General features: G+C 38.2%; 1 pseudogene; it reads right to left on the bottom strand.

The window, feature by feature from the left end:
- Nucleotides 1-904: 904 nt before the first annotated feature.
- On the bottom strand, nt 905-3160 carry LOC109172125 (annotated as a pseudogene).
- Between the last annotated feature and the right edge of the window lie 4287 nt (nt 3161-7447).

The following is a 7447-nucleotide window of genomic DNA, read 5'->3' as shown; positions in this document are numbered from 1 at the left end:
ATGAGCATCTGGGAACATCTAGTAGATGAGAAGCTATCTGTGTTGCTCACTTCTTCCTGGCATGTAACTGAATTGAAATCCACACCCGTTAGCCAAGGTTTCTGTATGTTAAACGTCTCACTAAAAAGCTCTACGACTACTACAAAGAAGGTATTTAACGTCGGCTATTTAAGGCCTTTAACGCCGGCTAAAAAGCAACATTATTCTGGGTGACGTTGTATAGTAAACATACCACGTCGGTTAATATTTAACCGACGTCGTATATTTTTATTTATTTAATTAATACAACTTGCAACGTCAGTTATTACGAAATAACCGAAGTTTTATGTATTTAATTTTTTAAAAAAAATTAACATAACACGTCAGTTTTTTGTTAAAAACTGACGTGTTATGTTATTAAAAAAAAATTGTGCCTACAACCCGGGAACTGTAGGGATGCCAAAATCATGTTGCTTCTTGCATCTGATGTCTTTGATGTGGAAGAAATAAAATACATGCATGTCATGGAGCTCTTACATACTCATTATTTTGGATATCAAAAAACTGTAATGTAAAATAAATCTGATCAATAGAACTCAAATTCTAAAAATGAAAATCATCTCCACCATTCAAGGAAATAACATCAAAATCTAATCAATAGAAGAAGCAAGGTAAACCTTCAGCAGTTACATTTTCATCCTAGTTTTATCCTCTCCCCATTGTCTTTTTTGTGTTGAAACTATAAATCCACTGGAAATTCATACAATCAAAATCCAACTATTCACCTTCCTAGTGCCAGAATCACTGAGAGTGAACCAATAACAAGTTCCCCATTATTGGCTCAAGATTATGGATTTTTTTTTTGATATACATTAATTCTCAATCTGGATAGGGCAGTGATACCTAAGGAAAACAAAACCCTTGTTTTACACATTTCCAGGCAAAATGCAACATATTTTTGCCAAAATATTCACAAGTATAAGCAACTATAAGCATATATGTGAAGATGGCCTAGTAGCATCTCTTTTTTTTTTTTCCACATTGCAGCTCATATTTATGAAAAATACATAAATGGGATGATGAATTTCATCATTTACCTTTGCAACTGCCTTTGGGGGATACTCTCCTCCCAATCTTGCATCAACACATTGGCGAACCTTGTCTTCACTGAGTTTTGGGGTAGCCTAAAGAATGTAGCAAAGAATTAGAAAAACCAAATGAACATAAAAGCTTAGATATTTTGGAGTTGAGCACAATACCCATGTAACAAGACTTTGTTGGCCTCGTGGTAGGGTATGAAACAGGTTTACGTCCTGTGAGCAGCTCAGGAAGGACAACACTAAAACTATATACATCACTTTTTGAATTTAATTGTCCATTCATTGCATATCTACCAATTCACAAAAATAAGAATCAAAGATTCTTTAACATATACCAATGATGTAATCAATTCAAAACAAGAGAGGACACAAAGATTAATAGTTTGACATTTCCTACATACTGTAACATTGGCGTACATAGGGAAGAGAAGAATACAAGCAATATGCATAAAGTAGGTATGAGAACCATATTAACTTACTCAGGAGCATGATAACCAAATGTCCCAAGGACACGAGTTGAATGAAGACGAGCTGCCATATCAGGAGACTGATTGGATAAATCAAAGTCAGCAATTTTAGCTACATATTCATAAAAAAAAAAAAAATAGTACATTGCTGGATTTGATATCTCGATGCACAAGTTCAAGTTCAGCTTTTTCATGCCGATATTCAAGGCCCTTAGCTGCTCCTACAGCAATTTTAACCTGATGGGCCCAGGAAAGCAGAGGGCCAAGCTGAGCTCCTTTTACTCCCTTCCTCACTAAAACATACAGGTAAAAACATTACAATCTACTCCTTCACATATTCAGACGGTGTGAATATGCTGGAAAATGATAAAGGGTAAATTGTACATACTCTTTTCCTAATAGTTTCTTTTACAATTAAACTACCCAAAAAATAATACTCCGTAATAATAAAAACCAAAATGAATGGCATAATTTCACTGTTGAATATCATTCTAGTATATATTCAGCAAAACCAATCCAGAAAAGTATGCTCAAACTTTTAAAAAATAATAATAACCCACAAGCTGGAAATGTAATAAACTAAACTGCACATGCATCATATGAACAACTTTATTGTTGGAAATTTCCTCTATAGCAATTCAACAATAGTGTTGAATGGAAGTCCATAAGGCAAAAAAATAGCAAAAGGAGAAGAATGGCAAGAATAACTATGTTTGAAAAATAATTCAGAAATGCTATGTCATACCATGAAGAATATCGTGAAGTGATCCATTTGATGCAAATTCATAAGCAAGTACAAGCTGATTTCCATAACAGAATAACCAAGCAGTTCAACAAAATTTTCATGTTTTAACCTTGAAATCATAGACACCTATAAACATCAAGTGCTTAGCAGTATTATCCAGTGAGGTAAAAAATTGGTCTAGATATTCAGTAGCACATGTGCCAAGAATTCATCTTCTGATTGTATGCTTGCATCCAACTTCTTAATTGCAGCAGCCCTCCCATTTTTTAGGTCCCCATAATATACTCTTCCATATGAACCCTCCCCTATTAAAGAAGTAGTCCCAAAATTATCCGAGATCCCCTTAAGGTCATCAATTGGTATTGCAGGTACTGCAATAAGTTGAACTTTCACAGCTTGAACACCACCAGTTGATGCATCTTTGCTATGTTGAGTTCCATTTTTACCTGCAAAGAAATATCAACCTTATTATCACTTCTAATTCAGCTGTCAATACCAGAAATAAATACATAATTAAATGTATCAAAGACTAGAAATAAATATAAAGGAAGACCAGAAAGGACAACAAAACTTTGGTAATAAAAAGTAACTAGACATGTTCACCAAGGTACTGGAACTGAAATTGGAGCATATTTTGTCAATGAAATCATTTCCTAAGGCCAAATTGATGTGAGGGAGACCAACCGAAAAATGCAAGTAGATCCCTTTCTCTTCCTTCCATAGAAAGTGGTAACATTTTAATTCATGCCCTATATTACTGACAATATAAAATGGACGAATTAACCTACTGAACTTAACACAGTATGCAGGCCACCCCCATCAGCAGTTTTATTGAAAACATCTTCCTCACAACAGTTGAAGTAGCTCATGGGTTGTTGTCCTAATATTCTCTGCAAAAAATTTAAAAATCTCTCATTTAGAATGTAATTTCCATTAGTATTAAAATTACTCCATTTTAACAACGATTTTTATTATGTTCGATCGGATCTAGAATAACATACCATAATTTTCCTCTAATGATCTTCATTCACTCTTCAACAAAAGATCTTACCAATAAACTACAAAAGCTGCAATGATGACAATTCCAAAAGTACAACCAAAGAAGATAATCAGCCACGAAGCAAGAATTCTAAGCTAATTGGGCCAACCAAACATCAACATTTAGGATAATTATTATCCCTATTTGCACATGAAATGGAGTTAAAGCATTTTCGTCTTCGTCAATTAGCCCCTCCAACTTTTTAAAGAAGCAATTACACCCATGAACAATGCATTTTGATGCAATGAAGCCCAAATAAAGGTAAATGACCTGCTATCATAGGTCATTGCAGATCCGGCCACTTTTCGACATATTTTCAGGCAAAAAAGTGACCGGCGAACGGTCACCGATCATGGAGAAGGCAACCACTAAGGCAACCCAAATACGGATTGCCTTCTCTAGTCGAGAGGGTGACCATTACTGGTTGCCTTCTCCAGTTGAGAAGGCCACCACTGTGGTGGCCTTCTCCGGGAAGGGTTGCCTTCTTCGTGACCGGCGACCGTCGGTCACCGGTCACTTTTTTGCCTTAAAATATGCCGAAAAGTTGCCGGGTCTGCAATGACCTATGATAGCAGGTCATTTCCCTGTATCTAGGCTTCATTGCATCATTTCCATGTATTTGGGCTTCATTGCATCAAAATGCATTGTTCATGGGTGTAATTGCTTCTTTAAAAGTTAGAGGGGCTAATTGACTTTTGACCAATAATTTGAGGGTCTATTTGACCCTTTTCCCAAAAAAATGTTAGAGGATTTAAGAGTGAGCCAAATCTTAAAGGCCCGACGTTATATTGTTAGATCTCAGGGCTGCACTATGCTCACTTTTCAAGGGTCGCCCATCCCGGGATTGTCGGAAGTCAAGCATGCTTAACCATAAAGTTCTATGGTACTTGGTTGTCATATCCTACTTAAAACCAATTGGTGATAGCTAGGTGGACATTAACCATTTAGGTTGCCGGTCACCGGTTACTTTTTTGCCTTAAAATATGCCGAAAAGTGGCCGGGTCTGCAATGACCTATGATAGCAGGTCATTTCCCTGTATCTAGGCTTCATTGCATCATTTCCCTGTATTTGGGCTTCATTGCATCAAAATGCATTGTTCATGGGTGTAATTGCTTCTTTAAAAGTTAGAGGGGCTAATTCACTTTTAAGCAATAATTTGAGGGCCTATTTGACCCTTTTCCCAAAAAAATGTTAGAGGATTTAAGAGTGAGCCAAATCTTAAAGGCCCAACGTTATATTGTTGGATCTCAGCGCTGCATTGCCGGAAGTCCCACGACTTGGGGCGCGACTTGGCCCCACCTACGTCCACCTGGGACTGGACTTTCGCATCACCATCGATTCAAACCCTCACTTCCCAGGGGGTCACCCATCCCGGGAACGCCGGAAGTCAAGCACGCTTAACCACAGAATTCTATAGTACCTGGTTGACATATCCTACTTAAAACCAATTTGTGATAGATAGGTGGACATTAACCATTTAACCACATCTCTCCATGGTAAGTCATAGCGCCATGCCCCAAATCGAGCAGGGGCTGAACTCAGCCAACCCGACAGACGCCCAACATATATGTAAATTCTGTAGTAGTGTACAAACAAGCGTCCACGCAAGTAGTGGTTTGGGCTGTCGTATACAACTGTGAATAAAGGTTTTGGATCATCATCCACCACTTGTAACATAATAAATTGAGAGTGAGTTGATAAGACCTCAATGCTAAGCGAATTCTTCCACAAAATCCAGATGCCACCAGAGAAGCCTACAGCTTCAACTCTAATCCATTCATCAAAACCCAAACTAAAACAAATTATGTTAGCATGATTTCCCGAAACCTTTGGTTCAAGCAAGCATATTATTAAAGGATTATGATCCCGGGAAAATTGTTTCAAGGTGCGCCTGAATGATCTTGAGGTCGCACCCTGGCAATTTCATACAAAACCTATCATAAATATAATGAAAACAGCAAGGAAGAGCGCTCAGTAGCGCGAGTGACGTGAAGTCTCCAGGCCAATAGGGCCAATTTGTTTGTCGGCTTCTCCCATGGCTATGTCCGCGGGGTCAGGCAAGTTGGTGAAGATACGGGCAACATCGGGAAGATCCTCTTTGAACACATTATCAAATCCTGCCGTTATGGGGAGGACTGGCTGGTCATCCGCATGATAAACTATCGTACTGGAGATGTTTCTTCCTTGGTATGTGCCTCGAACCACTGTGTGCTTAGCCTCAGCTGCTACCCGATTTGGAATTCCTCCCCTTTCGATTTGATCTCTATAGCCCCCTTGTGCTCCATAATGTTGGTACGGGATTTCAGCCTGTACTCTAGGCTTCTAGTTTGTCTCAATATTCATTTGATCAGGCTGATTCTGTGCATTCCTATTGTTCGTTCTTATTCTAGGCAGGACTCCATTAGGCTGCTGTAAGTCTAAGGTTCTAGTAGGTTCATTATGCTCTCTAATCGGTTGATTCTCCTTTAGGCCTTCCAAAGATGCAAATTTGGACTGTGTACCCAGACCTTCAAATATAGGTACGTTATTTCTGGGAATGGCTTGTTGTTTTCCTCCTGGTGGTCCTGCAGTCGATAGGTTAGAAATCTTATTGCGGCTTCTTCTATCCTTCCTAGCTACTAGCATCCATGTCCCATACTTCTTCGATATTCATTGATTTGCCACAGTCGACCTCTCCCCCAGTACACTGTTGTCTTCATTCCCTACAGTGTTAGCATCAATAGAGGCCTCATCCTTTCCACATTGTTACTGCCGGTGGCCATACATCCCGCATTTGAAGCAGACAAGATGAATTCCCTCGTATTCGATGGGTCATTCTTTCCGATTCAAAATAAACTTGGAGAGTAAAGGTTTTGTGATGTCCACCTTGATGCAAATTCTTGCAAATTTCCCTTTGGAGACGAGACTGGTTGCAGTATCAATCTTGATCGGACGGCCGATTTGCCTCCCTATCTTTTTTAGAAACTCCTCTTCAAAGTATCTATTTGTAAAGAGGAAAACCATACCCAGACTAATAATTTCTTCGTTCTGTTCGTTTTAGGGTCAAAATTGGGTTCCCATTCCTGGGCAACAAGATAATGATCAAGAATCATCCAGGGCCCCTCATACTTAGCGAATTCGTAGTCCTTCAGAGATTCAAACTTGGCTAGATAGTAGTCTTGATCCAATGCTATCAACTCAAAAACTGTTTCCGGCCTCCACATGAGTTAATCTTTGGAGAAGGTAGGAATTAGTTACTGCTCTTCCTAAAACCTTGATGATGAGCGATCTTCGCCATGGGCGGCGGAGTCTTTCTTTTTCCTCTTTTGTGAACAAGATTATAGGATACACTGATGGAGTGTTGTCTTCGTCCATGTTATTGTCGTCTGAAGCTATCTCATTATCCAGGGGTCTAATCGTCTCCTTCTGTGCCCAAGCTTGGTTGGGTGTCATTGCCAAGGTCGTCTATTGGTTAGAGTCCGGCGTGGAAACATCTGTTGCCGTTAGTGTATCCTTAGTTCTTTCCTATGTTAGCGCTAGTAAGGCAGTGTCTAGCTATTTCCAGAGCCTCTTCGTCTTCTTGGTACTGCGTTCTAACTGATCTTGGTCTATTGGTCGCCGCCGATGGAATCTGCTCGGAGAGCGTTTCTGTCACGATATCCATTTTACACCTAGATATTTATAAATTACTTTAGTGCATAATACAAATAATATTAGAAATATAAATAAATAAATAAATGTGTGTATGTATATAAAAGAATCTATAATTTAAAAAAAAAAATTAAATATGTAAACAATGCTTACCAGCGTAAGTACTTACTACTTTGTATTAAAAGTGATAAGATATAGAGTGGAACAACCTAAGTGTTCGATGAGGAAAGAGGACTAGGATATATAGTGCTGAACCACAATAAAAATTCATCTCTCTCTACTTTAATGAATTACTGTTATTTATATACTGTATTTACAAACTGAGATATTATTTTCAAATAAGATCAAGCGTGAAGAAAACTGAAATTGAATTAATTTAATAATTTTTCGATACAAACTTTTTGTGGCTATGAAATTAAGAATTCACTACCACTTTAGGAAGTAATGTAAAAATCATAGTTTCCCATGTCATATATCTATCAAAAA

Source organism: Ipomoea nil, unplaced genomic scaffold (genome assembly GCF_001879475.1).
Source record: "Ipomoea nil cultivar Tokyo-kokei standard unplaced genomic scaffold, Asagao_1.1 scaffold0415, whole genome shotgun sequence".
Taxonomy (NCBI): Eukaryota; Viridiplantae; Streptophyta; class Magnoliopsida; order Solanales; family Convolvulaceae; genus Ipomoea; species Ipomoea nil.
The sequence above is the reverse complement of the archived record's forward strand: the minus strand, read 5'-3'. Positions and strand labels throughout refer to the sequence as shown.